Source organism: Carassius auratus, chromosome 18 (assembly GCF_003368295.1).
Source record: "Carassius auratus strain Wakin chromosome 18, ASM336829v1, whole genome shotgun sequence".
NCBI classification, from domain to species: domain Eukaryota; kingdom Metazoa; phylum Chordata; class Actinopteri; order Cypriniformes; family Cyprinidae; genus Carassius; species Carassius auratus.
This window is the reverse complement of record NC_039260.1, coordinates 18613675-18628424: the sequence shown is the minus strand read 5'-3', so window position 1 is coordinate 18628424 and position 14750 is coordinate 18613675. Positions and strand designations below refer to the sequence as shown.

At 36.1% G+C, this 14750-nt stretch overlaps 1 protein-coding gene across 1 annotated transcript in view; it reads left to right on the top strand.

Annotated features, from left to right (window-relative positions):
• Window positions 1–14750, top strand: part of vaspb (vasodilator stimulated phosphoprotein b) — a 39380-nt gene that overhangs the window by 1242 nt on the left and 23388 nt on the right. The window lies entirely within an intron of this gene.

Genomic DNA, 14750 nt, shown 5'->3' with positions numbered 1-14750 from the left:
AAAGTTGTTTTTTTTTTTTTTTTTTTTTTTTTTTTTTTTTTTTAATTTTTATATGGTGCACCTGCATTTTGCACATAATTGTATTTATTTATTTTTATTTTTTTACAAAATGCACAATTTAACAAACTGGTATCGATAGCCTAACTGTATCCTTAGGCGGTACACACCAAGTTGTTTATTGTGTATATTGAAAACGCAGCTGTCAAACGGTAAATTGGCTCTTTGTAACACGTAGCCAGTCCTCTTTTGTGAGCCCTCCCGCTTCTTTCTGTTCTGGGAGTTGGCCGCGGCTCGAATGCACAAATCCTACTGTGGGGAAGGCTTGGCTTATGAATATTAAGTAGGTCACAGGACGTTCACCCAGTAGCGAACGTCAGTCATTCTTATTAATATTCATGAGCAAAGCCTTGACCATAGTAGGATTTTAAATTTGGTGCTCGGGGCTGTACCCGGAACTAACCTACATTTGCGCCATACATGGAGTACTGAAGCCTGATAATTCCACATCCTGCTGCGGCCACTTTTTTTTAGTTTACATTAAACAAATATAAACAACTTTATTTTTCCCAGAGGAGTGGTCAGAAACCACTAGTGAAATGTTTTAGTTTATAATTCATTATATCATTAAAAACCCTGAGCACATTATCAGCATATTCATAAAAAAAAACAAAAAAAAAAACAGAATTTCAGATTTTTTGATTTTATTTTAATTTGTCCACTTTTGCTTTAATAACAGCGAAAGTGGATATATTAAATACTGACATTAACTAAGCCTGACGATTATGTTCTTCAGCATGATTTGAAATGTTTCCAAGTATCTTGTGCTTGAACGGATGCAAGAAAACCTGACCATCTGTACAAAGCAGTTAATGGTCTGTACATAATATCACAAAATTTGTTTATGTTTGAATAGTGTAGTCGTGTGGAGGTCAGAATCTTAAATATTTCCTTTTTATTGAATTTCATGGTTTAATATGTTCTTAAAACATAGTTTGTTATTTGGTTTGTTTAAAATTCTATAAAGTGGACATAGACTCCGTCCAGTTTTGTTTAAAGAAAGGGAAGCACCAACTCATCTTGAACATTTAAAACACTAATTTTGTTATGTAAATAACATCAGTAACCTGCGTGACAAGTTTTCGTCAATTCGTCTCTTAGAGCTGTCTCGCACCAAAATAAAAATACATTTAAATAAGCAGATGCCTTAAAACCTCAGCTATGCATTTCCATGCAAATTTTAGTTCAGCGATGTTATCAGTCAACCATGCGCACAACCATGAGGTTTTCTGTGTTTGGTCTTGTTGCATAATCGGTGAAGAATGGGATGTTGTCACATTTACAGGTTTATTGTCCCGTCTTATTGTGAAACGTCAATATCAGAATGCACTGGAGCAGTTAGCACCTTGTTTTGAATTTCACCAGGCCATCCAATCCAACAATGGCCTCTCAAACTGACTGGCAAGCCCAGTATTGAATTAATGAGAACCCAGGTTAAGTCACTGACCTCCAGTCCTTCGGTTAAAATAACAAAGGCAAAACAGTTCTAGTGATATTCAAACAATTTTCAAGTGAAGTATTCCATTTAGCGACTTAAAATGGATCAAACAGTGTGAGTGGCCCAAGTAGGGTTGGGTATCGATTGGGTATTTTACGATACCGGTGCCAAATCGATACTTTTAAAATGGTACCATTGGCCAAACGGTGCCTGAACTGATACTTTAAAAAAAAAAAACACCTGGATAAGATTTTTAAAGAATATTGAAAATAAACATAGCATTTACATGCTCCTCGGATGCTCTCATTTCCTGAGTTGTGCTTCCCTTACTCTAAGGCTAATACAAAACAATATTAAATACAAAACCATATTCATAATAATATTTCTACTGTATCTCTAAATTGTGAATTGACTGAGTGCTGTGTCACTGTCTTCAATCAGTTGTGTGAATGACTGTGGTATGCCACATGCACTGTAATATGTTATATGTTAAACATTACAATTTCAAATGAAAATACCAACATGATTGTTTTATAAAGTATGCCTTCATATGTGTTAAGGGGCTAGATCGCTTGAGGAAACAGCGTTGGTGTGATGAGCGTAGGGTTGCCACCTTCAGCGAATTGATAACTTTCCCATTCAGTCCTACATCTGGAGAGTCTTGTTTGATGTTTTAAACTGCGCAGCTTTGTTTACTGCATGCTGCGCTCGCGTGAAAGAGCTTTAACGGCACGCGTTTGAAGACTCCGTCGCTATGGAAATAAAGACGTCAAAATCACGCACAAATAAGCTTCTCTAATATTTCTTATGATAACTGATTTCATCATTACTGCTATTAGTATTATAAACAGTGCAGAATACTTTTTGTTTATTAAAATATGTGTTGGCCTTTGTAAAATGTGGGACAAATCGTGTCACGTATTGATTTGGTATGGGGCACATAATTTTACAATTAAATACGGGACGGGAACGCAGCGAAAACATTTTGAAAATCTAGCAATAATAGTGCCCTATGAAATGTGTTTCAGAAATTCTATATTGTCTTCCAGTTTTTTCTGGATTTAAGCTTTCTATTTAAATTAGGAAGAAAACCGTGTGATATTCCTTAAAAAATAATGTTTTAACTTGTCTTTACTTTGAGAAAGACATTCTGCTGTACAATAGTCATAATTTTTTTTTGTGGTTTAATATTCACAGACACTGGTTCATAGGGCCCTAACTATTGCTTTACTATTTATACCGCAGGATAAATATTTCCACAACTATTAGTTTTATGATATTTATACATTAAGTGACGCGGAAACATTGAGTAATGGGAAAATATAAAGATCAAATCAAGAGGAAGAACCTGTTATTTTAGAGGTCGAGTGTAGTTATGACATAAGTTTTGGAGTTTTGTTTGAGCAATGAAAGACACATTTTTGAAATGGAAAAAATATACCGTAATTCTTCAAATAAAAAGCCGGGGCCTTTATTTACCTGAACTGCAGAAGGTAACAGGCTTTTATTTGAAGCAGGCATTTATTAGAGGCAGGCCTTTATTTCTAATTCCATCTGTTTGATAAGTAATTGTTTTAAATAACCCGTTTTAAATTAAAAGCGATAGCGTTCCAGTGGGCAGAGATCATAACATTAGCACAGAATCAGTTCAGAATCAATCACCAAAATAATAAGTTTGGTTCAGACGCTCTCTGTGTCAGTCTGCTTCATGCTGAATCACACATGTGCAGTATCATCGGCTCCTCGGTTCTTGAATCGGATGCGTCTGACAGAAACGCTTCTCGGTTCAGTGTACTGGTGATCCGGCAACCGATGCAACCGGTTTTTGACTCGAGAACGAGAAACGCTCCGGCAGTGGGCGTGTACGTTCGTTAATCTGGCTCTGCTGCACAAATTTCCCCCCGGCCTTTATTTAAGACCGGCCTTTATTTGTCTGTGTTGACCACGCCCCGGCCACTATAAGAGGCCCTGCGTTTATTTGACTACCGGTTTTTATTTGAGGAATTACGGTATGTATTTTTTCGCAGTTGTGTTTGGTGCCCCTAGTGGAAACGAAATGGCACCCTTCAACTTGCAATCACAAGCACACAGGTGGTTCCCATGCAGCTGTCTTTCCACACTTGCTGTGTAATCAGTCCAGTTTGTTCCTGTGTGCATTTCTGTCACTGAGACAAAGCCTGTTGTCCTGGAAGTGCATGTCTGATTAATGGCAGCGCTGTGATTTACTCATGACTGTGAGGGACTCGCCCAGCATGTCTTTATATAAATGACTTCCACTCATTTGCTTCTCCAGGCTAAAGGGCTTTAGGGTGGCAATGGTAGCTTTGCGACCCATGCCAGATGCTGCAGTGCGGTCCTTCTGCTGCTGGTATTTAATTTCTTATGATCCTGGGTGGTTACAGACCATTAGATACGAAATGATAGAGGAGAACAAAAGCATCAATTAAAATTGGGTTTTCACTGGCTGATAACGATGTCTAGAGAGCAGACTGACTGATGGGTGATAAAATGGAGATATATATATTAGTGAATAACAGATTTTTATGTATAAGAGATCGGAAATCTAGTGTAGGACACAGACTTGGCTGCTTTGGGAAAAGTGTACAACTCAAGTTACCCTAAACATGAGAATGCTGCTTTATATCAAGCACTTCAAATAAAAGCATGTAGGCCCTGTTTCACAGACACAGCTTAAGGGAACAGTCCAGTTTTTTTATAAATAGGCTCATTTTCCGGCTCCCCTAGAGTTAAACATTTGAGTTTCTCCATTTTTTAATACATTCAGCCGATCTCTGTGTCTGGCGGTAGTATTTTTTAGCTTAGCGTAGAGTAGATCATTGAATCTGACTGTTAGCATCGCGTTCAAAAATGACCAAAGCGTTTCTATATTTTTCCAATTTAAAACTTAACACTTCAGTAGCTACATTATGTACTAACACTGACAGAAAATGAGAAGTTGTGATTTTCTAGGCTGAAATGGCTAGGAACTATAGAGATGCTAACGGTCTAACCAGATTCAATGATATATGCTAAGCTAAGCTAAAAGTGCTACCGCCAGAACCGGAGATCGGCTGAATGGATTCAAAAATGGTGAAACTCAACTGTTTAACTCTGCTGGAAAATGAGCCTATTTTAAAAAAAGTGGAGTGTTCCTTTAAGCCAGGACAAGGAATTCATTAAATTGGGATATTTAAGCAGCTTTTATAAAAATGCCATAGAAATTAACATTACATTAATATTAAATGTGCTCCTTAAAAGTACTGTTTGAGTTTAAAAGTGTGTCGCTGATATATTGCATTATAAATGGTACAGGAGAATCTTTACCATTTGAGACATTTTTGCCATGCTCTACATGGATAACCTTTTGACATGAATATAAGCAGATGTTATGCCCTAAGCTCACTGGATAGACATGTAGCCTGCAACTTCTTGTCAGGTTACTTCATCACCAGTGTGGCTTATAAGAAGGTGCATTTGTTGTTTGTTATGGATCCCTCAGCTCAGGGTACAATTTGATTAATGCAAAACCTTAATGCTTAGAAGAACACAGTAATGAACTATAGTGCTGGATAAAATGCAGACAGAGCATTAAGATGAAGGCTGAGATAGAAATGTAACATACCAATAGAATATTGTATTGCTGCATTATATTGATGAGGGTTGTATGGAAAAACTAATGGATCATGGATTTTTGGATAAACAAGAAGAAAGAAACCAGGGAAACACCACAATTGTATGGATTATGGGTTTGATGGAAAAGGGGAAAAATCTGAAAGTGTTGGGCAAAAATTAAAATTTGCTGAAACTTTACTTACCCTAAGGCCATCCCATGTTCAGATGAGTTTGTTTCTTCATCAGAACAGATTTGGAGAAGTTTAGCACTGCATTACTTAACCACCAGAGGATCCTCTGCAGTGAATGGGTGCCGTCAGAATGAGAGTCCAAACATCTGAAAAATAATCCACAAATAATCAACTCCAGTCCAATGATTAATGTCTTGTGAAGTGTAAAGCTTTCTGTTTGTAATAAATTAATCATTCATTTCAAATCGTTGGTTCCAGCTAAATTATCCAGTCCTCAGGACAGAAATATACAGATAAAGCACAGGTTTTTTTAAGCATAAACAGTTTAAACAGGTAGATTTTGATGTGAGAGGACGACAGGACATGAACTTTTTCACTAGAGGAAGCGTTACTAAGGATTATGGACTATAATGGATTGAGTCACGATGGTTTATAGTGGATTTGTTTCTTATAAACGCACTTTAGAACACATTAATTCATGGACTGGAGTATTGTGATGTTTTTATCAGCTGTTTTGACTCTCATTGTGACGGCACCCATTCACTGCAGAGGATGCACTGGTGTGCAAGCAATGCAATGCTAAATTCCATCGATGAAGAAACAAGCTCATTTACTTGGGATGGCCTGAGGGTGAGTACATTTTCAGGAAATGTTCATGTTTGGGTGAACTATTCCTTTAATGGAGAAAAAAGCGTTTAAGGGGTAAACTCCAGCTGATGAGGGAGGACATATAGACATAAATGACCTCACGTTTAAAGTTGTTCTCTCCTCACAGCTATGGCTTGTGAGAAGGGGTTAGCTTGAGGTCAAATACTGCATTTCATTTGGTCTTCATCAGCCCTAAGTGGTCATCACTTAATGTAAATCTTTTTATGGAAGTACGTTTACAGGAAATGGTCATTGCCAAGAAATACAGAAACTGACATATGACTTAAACTGAATAATGACACATTAGTCTTCTGTAGAGCTGTTTTTATAGCTTAGTTTCATAATGATGACCCTCAACGCTGCTGTTTTCCTGTTTCGTTCTGTGATGCTGCTAAAACACATTCGGTTTTGTATAAAGCACTATATAAATAGATGTGCGTTTGCCTGACAGACATTCAGAGGTGTCATAGTTGCAGTTGTACTTAGTTGAAAAATAGTTCTGAACTGCACTACAAACCTTATCCGCATTAGTTTCATTTCACTTTGCCAAAGTAAGATCCTTAAATAACCTTTCACAGAAGAACCTGAATTCAAAAAATGTAAATACAGTATGAAAATGGCAATGAAAGTGTTTCTGACACTGAATTAAAAAAAAAAAAAGTAATTTTGACTTTTAGTCTCACAATTCTTTTTTTTTTTTGCAGAATTGTGTGATGTAAACTTGCAATTTCTTGCAATCGTGAGTATGCGCCACGATTTTGATTTCTTTTCTTGAAATTGTAAGGTATAAACCTGCAACTGTGACAATAATTTTCTCGGAATTGCAACTTTATATCACACAATTCTGACTTAATGACACTTGCAAGTTTATGTCGCGCAATTCTGAATAATTCGGATTTGAGAGATTTATACTTATAATTTGCGAAGAAAAAAAGTCAGGTTTGTCTTGATAAAAAAAAATTGAATTTTTTAATTTAGGTTCAAAACAGGTTTCCTTAAATGACTATTTTGATGTATGAAATTAGTAAACAAACCAGTTTCTGTTTCTTACTTTCTCGGAAACAGTTTCTCCACTGAAGATCTACAACAGATTTCTCAGTAGTGAGGGAACTTGCTATTTTTGAAGTCGTTGCTAACTCAAATATCTTTGCTATTTGTAGAGACTCAACTGCCCAATCCTGCCGAGAGCACAATGCAGTGTGCATTCATTTTCAATAATTCAATGTACTGTCATTAATTATTCTGTATGTAGAGGACATCCCATCCTACACCACTTGTGTATCATCATACAGTCTTCGGTTATGAGTGAGAGTCTGTGACCAAAAAAGGCTGTTTGATTTCAAGTGTTGTTCGTCATGAACCAGACTCGCTTGTGTAATTACAGCCTTTCTTGCCTCAACATGTCCTGATTCTCTTTGGTATTTTTTTTTTTTTTCTTTTTTGGTGGTGGCCCATCGTAAATCTTTGGAATTGCAGCCCTTAAGGCGAGACACTGCAGGTGAATAGGGCAAAAAAAATAACTAATAGTTATCACCTTACTTACCCAGTTGATTGATTACATTGATTATTGCAAACATTTTTTGTATTACAAGTTTTAAAAAATGTTATGTTTAAATATGCAAATGAGGCATTATTTAATGAAATATGTGCTAATTTGCATAAATGTCTAGTACAAAAATCTGAACACTAGATGAACTCAGTTTCAAAATTTTTGTTACATTTTCTTAACATATTAGAGTCAAATGCTTTTACAGAGGGAATTCTGGTTATCTTTTTTTGTCACTCCATAATTCAGAAAATACTTTGAACAGCCAGAAAACAAAATATTTTCACAATTTTGGGTGGGAATAAAATGTTGTATATAATCAAGGAAAATATATATGAACAAATCCCTCTGTAAAAACCTTCAGAATATAGACAGGAATAAAAATGTCAAGTTTGGTGTGTGTAAGTGCTACTGAAGTGGAGATTTATGGGTCAATGTTGAAGAAAAAACTCATTTTGAGAAAACGGCCTTTAAAAATATCTATTGTAATTGAAATCTATTGACACAAACAGATAAAGTGCTATAAAAGAAACACTTAACAGTGTCTTTTGGATGTTTTCCTTCCACTAGTTTGAAAAAGCACTTTATGAAAAACCAAAAAGCCCAAAATCTCAAAATTGACAGGTGCTTGAAAAAACAGTGTTTTTGCCTGCAGTGTCTCACCTTAAGCGAGCCATGAATCACCCAAAGGTATTGAAAGCTCAAATGCGTATTGATCTAACTGAGCTTTTACATATTCAAATGGCTTCGAAGATATGAAGAATAACTGCCTTTAATAAAACAAAGCCATTACAGTCTTGCATGCAGTGCTGTACTTTGACATACAGATCTCATTGCTAATAGCAAATCACAGCATGTTTAGAAAAAACATCTGAAAAATGAAGACAGCATAATGGGTTTCTCTGTATGGCTACTTTACCGTAAAGCAGCTTGTAACAACGGAGTTAGTTATATAGTCATGTTCTGAGGGGTAAAAGATCCCATTCCTTTCCTCCACAGAGGAATTTTTAGCGTTTTTAGTTATTTTTGGGTTATTCAACTCAGATATGAGCTTCTATAGATCCTAAAAATTGAACTTTAATTTATTAAAATACGTTTCTTGGAAATGGGAATTTTAGCAAAATAGTAGTGAATAAATTCTCCTTGTGATTTTAAACAACTTATGGATTTACATCTACTACTACTGCTACTACTACTACTACTTATTTAAAAATTATGATGAAATTGGTTTATGTTTTACCATCATTTCAGTTTTGATACTGTCATTTAAGTCTTGTGCTGTTTTGGTTTTGTTGGTGGATTTTGTTTATGGTAATTTGGTACTTTTTGGTTCTAACCCTTTGTTTATGGTAATTTTTCTTAATCCCTATGAAAAAAAAATTATGTAATTAAGGTTTTTTTTTTTTTTTTGGATTGTACTTCACTTTTACAGCAACAGTGGAGAACCTGTTTTGGATTTGTGCAATTGTGGAAATCCTTGAAAGACTTCCACATTTGCACCACTGATATACTACTACTACTACTACTACTTCTCACTTACCACAATCTCACTTCTTTTTCTGCATTCAAATTTAAATGTAATATGATGTCTCAGAACATGTTAGATCAGTAGTGGGGATCGCCGTGCACCCTGCGGGCGGCATATGTATTTGCTCGCTGTCGTTGGCCTCTGTTCTGCTAGGAGCCTGGCGTTGGGCCAGAGTCACAGCGCTTAGCTTGGCCTCCTTACAAAGCCTCTGTCATGCCCTCGCCACTCGCTGATTGGTTCATTATCCAGCTCGATTGCTTTTGAATGGCCGGTGAAACAGCCCTTAGAAAAGATTAGGTGCTTGAATTGCCACAAGTTGCTTACAGAATCCTATAGCGTTAAATGCTGTCAATATCCATCAGTTTCATTCTTTGTTAAATGTTTGTGGGTGTTCGAGCCAAAATAACCACATTGCTTGTTTTGTTTTGTTCTGTATTCTAGCATTACCATGTTTATCAAGGACTGAATTCTCTATGAATAAAATAATTTGCTGACTTTGTAAGTTATTGTAAATTTAGCTGTTATCAGCAAGAAGGGAAACTTTAAGGGCTTTCTCATAGTGGCTTTGAGGATCACAATAGATATAGGCATTATTAAATATAATAATAACAAGCATAATAAAAATATACATTTTATAAGACTATATATAGTGGTGGCCAAAATTATTAGAATTATTTTCACTAGCTAAAGTTATTTTTTATATACATTTTTTATAGTCCACTGAGTTTTTTTTCCCCATTAGATTATTCAAATTAATGATAAAATGAATGTTTGGAAATGTAAACCGATATTTCCTACTGACACACTACATCAAAAGATAGAAATAACAGACGTGAAAGCATATTTTAGCTGGTAATAAATGTTCTAGTAGTGTTCAAATAATTTTGGCGACCACTGTGCATCATAAAATTATAAATATTACTAATTTATAGTTTGAGAAATTGTTGTAAAATATTATATTACTCAACTATACACTCCAAATTTTAGTCTGTTTATATACAAATTCACAGTAATAATATCTGACTCTACAAATTAAAGAAAAACATTAGTAAAGAGATGTTGAGTTGCATGCACAGGTTTTAGTTGGCCTTCTGATGGAAAGATTTTCAGCATTTGGCCAATCATACAATATTATTGGCGAATGACAATGAACTTCAAATGGCCAAATATCAGGCCATTACTAAACTCTACAATACAGTACAATACTAAAAAGTCGGAGGAGATGGATATGTTTGACAAAAGAATTGGAATTGAACTAATCTGTCGTATTTATTTTGTGTTGTGGACATCATCGTTTGATTTTTATGTGATGAAATTCAAATGCATGTAATCAAACCCCTTGTGTTAAGGAAATGTGTTGCTCTGGGACTAACAAAAATGTTTTTTTACATAAAGACATCCAGGAAACCCACCGGCTCCTAATCTATTGAACAGCTGAACATGAAAGCTGATGCCTCATGGTGCCAATAAAGCTCCCGACTGAAACAGTGAAATGTATTCCCTTGGGTCTGATGTGGCTTGTGTCGATTCGCGCTTTAACAGCAGGAAGTTGTTGTAGGCCCCAAGCGATTTTCCACGCATAACCGTAACCTTTCAACTGTGACGTATTCTGTTTTACTGATTATTTGTTTGAAGACTATTTCTTTCAGCATATGTGTCCTGATAACACAACACCGAGACCCATGTGCACAGGCAGTGATGTCATAAAGACCAGCTGTTCCGCAGAGAACAACCGTTATAAAAACCCTCTCTGTATAATGAGAGCGAGAGAGACCGAGTGTAATGGGGTTTAATGGACCTGGTGGTAAAGGAGTCCATGATTTAGTCTTTATTAGCACAGACCTCATGTCTCGGAGTATGTCTAGACAGATGCAAAGAAATTGAATAGCACTGTACTGGCAAGTGCACAAATCACTTCCATTGAAAAAGCTTCTTTCCAGGTCTAGACAAGTCACAGGACTCACTGGATAAAATGTTTTGAAAAAACAAATAATAATTAGTCCTAACTTTATGTGCAAAAGATGAGTGAGAGTGAATCAGCTGATTCAAACTGATGCGTTTTGAATTTAAAGGGATAGGCCACACACAAATGAACATTCTGTCTTTATTTACTCACCATCATGTTCTTCCAAACAATGTATGAATTTCTTTCCTCTGCTAAACACAAAAGAAGATATTTTGAAGAATGTGGGTACCCAAACAGTTTCTGGTACCAGGGACTTCCATAGTGTTTTTTTAATAGTATGGGAATCCAACTCTTTAACAGTGTAAAAAACTCAGTATGCATGAAATAGCATTTCACCCCCCCTTTAACTTTGAAACATTCTATGTTCAACGGAGGAAAAAAAAAAGCTCTAAAAGATTTTTCAAAGATTGTTGGAGTTTGTTTTTACCAGAAAATACTATTTAAATCTTTATTCAAAAAAAATTTGTTTTCTTTGTGTAATACCACCTACTATTCTAGGCTGCATTTCTCAAAAGCATCGTAAGCCTAAGTTGATCATCGCTTCATTGATCACAAAGGTTCTATGATCAACTTAAGATGTTTTTGGGAAACACAGCCGTGAGTAGCAGTAACACATTGCAAATTCAAGGCCATTGGTTTTTCTTATCTTAGCTATTTCAGGTATTTTGTAAAAGGTGTAGTTATTGACTCCCACAACAGATACTGCTTTTATTTGCTTTTCCCTAGTTTGCCTCTTAGTCAAATGAGAATCAATACAAGTGTTCTTGTTTGGGGTTTCTGTCGTTTTCTGAGGTTAAGTGCGGTAGTCATATGGACATCCTGAGATAAATTGGTCTGGTGTCCTAAAATGTCTGGTGTCTTACCCCAGCATTGGCCATGACGGTTTCATCCCCAACAGATCTCCAGTAATGAATCGCATTTACTGTGTTATTAACTCTAGGAATTTCATATTAAATTTGTCTTTCTGGTTCTTTAACTCCGTACACTTGATATTAACTGCAAGCGCCCCTGGAGTTTTACTGATGAGCGTGTTAGGACAACTGGGAGCGGAATGATTGGCTGCCTCTTCTTGACTTCCCCTTCTTTGTGAAGGGAGGCTCTCCCAGGAAAAATATATGTCAGGGGGAGATATGCTCCAACCTGTAAAAGGAATTGAGAGCAAAAACCTACTGCCGTGTTTGATCGGCCAGATATATCCATGTGGAGTCCTAGCCAGGCACGTGAAGGAGGAGGAATGTGATTGTTCTGTCGCTGCTTCAAAGAGCTTATCCTGAATGTTGAGGAAGCATTGTCTTAAAGGGCTAGATCACTCAACAGTGACAATTGTCATCTGTTGTGCAGCCTTATATCACTTCAAACCTGTATGATGTTCTTTTTTCAGTGGAACACAAAAGGGAACTTTTTCAGGAAATGTCCTGGCCTTTGTTTTCCATACAGTGGAAGTGAATGATGTTTGATGTTCAAATCAAAGTTGGTCAAAACCACATCTAATGGTTCAAGCTTGAATTTGACGACAAATGTTAACTTGAAATGTAGTTAAAAAGTTCAATTGAGCTACTTTAATGATGCTTGTTTTGTCTAGTTTATTATGGAGTTTTACAGCAAGATTAACTTTCATTACATAAAAATACAGTAGTGATCGAAAGCTTGTGAGCCTTTGAAGGTATAGTTCACCTAAAATGGAAATTCTGATGTGATTTTCTCACCCTCATGTCGTTAGAAATTGATATTTCTTTTCTTTTGTGAAATATGAAGATCTATGGAAGAACATGGAAACATTCCAAACAATGCTGGACCCCAGTGAGCTTCAATACTTAGACATAAAATACTTAAAAATGTGTTCTACAGAAGAAAGTAAATCATACAGGATCGGAATGACATGAAATGTGACTAAATGATGGCAACATTGTCCTTTTAAAGACATTTTGCATACATTTTTGCATAAATTTAACAAGCAGTTGAGATCTTAGTCCAGGTCATCATCTTCAACACAGAGAATCAAATGACATTGTGTGTTTTACTTAAGCAAAAATTACCCTAGAATGAATGCCTGGAAAAACTTCAACCAACCAAACGCTTATCTGTGGAAAAAGTGCTTGTGGCCTTTCTTGGATGAACTGCTCTCTCCAAGTCCTTCCCCAACATTTCTGTTGAATTCAGATAAGGACTTTTACTAGGCCTTTCCAAAAAATGACATTCTTTTATTTTAACCACCTTCAAGACTTTCTCTTTATTTCCAACTAAATGCAGTGGTTTGCTCCTTGCTTTCCTGCCATGGAATGCTGAACACTAACCTCAGCCAATGCTGGAGAGGTCTATAGATTCTTAGATGTTAGTGTGGAGTTCTTTGTGACCTTCCTGACTATTATACGTCTTGTTCTTGGAGTGTTTATGTTGGACAACCACTCCTAGATAGAGTAACAGCGGTGTTGAATGTTTTCCATTTGTAGACCTTGGATCTCAAACTCTTTTTTTTCAGCCTGGTAGAGCCTCATCAAAAGTTTTCCGGAGGTCCTAAGAAGTGTCTTTTGACCAAGATATGGCAACTCTTGCTCTATTTACACATGGTATTAAGATGCATTTCTGTCAGTGCAATCTCAAGTGAATAACGCTATAATACAGACATAAACAGGGTCTAAAACGTTTGACGTGTTTCCACTGTTGACCACTTCGAAAATGGGATGTGTTGTGAGAAAGCACGCAGAGGAAAAAGGAAAAATGAACTGTTAAGGTGACTCTTGCATGATTCAGTGCTTCTCTAAAAGCTGTAGCCTACAGCACTTCGAAAAACAAGCTGAGACTTGAGAGAAGAGACAGAGAAAAGTTACCTTAACTAGAGTGACGCAAGTTTGCGCTTTAGCTGTGCCTCGCCAAATAAGCTACTAGTTTTTTTGTGAGAATTGGTCCTTAAAATGAAGTCTTATCCCTATTCCTAACATCAAAAACTTTCTTGTTACTACCCTTTTTTAAACCATAGTAATACTATGTTCATTTGGATGTCTACCATGCAATTATGGATTTATCTTATAAATACCATGGCTCTCATATGAGAATCATTCTGTGCCATTTTAGTTTAGTTGTCTTGCTCAACAGTGATAGTTTATCCAGTACTTGGCTTTTGAACCATTGACCTTTGTATTTTCCAACCTTAAAGCACTAAGCCACCTCACACACGTCCTCTTCGTGAGAATGGAGGAGTGATTAAGAAACATTTTATTTCATGGCTGCATAATGCTGCTCAGTCTATTAGTTAATATGGAAATGTGGTTAATGAAAAACATAGCGGTTGTAATGTTACACTGTAAATGGTGGACATCTGTGTGCCATAGCAGTATAGCAAAGTTACAGAACCTCTGGAAATAACATTGACCGGTAGAACGGAAAATAAAATATTTGGATTTGAAAGTTTTGGCATTCTGGTAGGTGCATATGTGGTGTGTAAGATTTGTTTTTATGTAATGTACAGTAGTAGCCTGTTATTTCAACATTATAGCTTCTCAGAACACAGAAGAAATTGCTTACGTGAGTGGAAAAGCAGATCTAGTATTTTTTCTCTCTAGTTCTAATTTTAATTGACCACAACACTCCAAAACGTTGAGCAGGGAGGGGTCATGAAAACGGATAATACTTTTTATTTTACTTTTTTAAATATTTCACACCAGTCAAAATTTAGTTTAATCCTCTTCATCCTTGAATATTTGGCTGAAATGTATTTAGAATATATTTAGCTTTATTTGTGAATAAAATAAAGCAACATTGTTAAT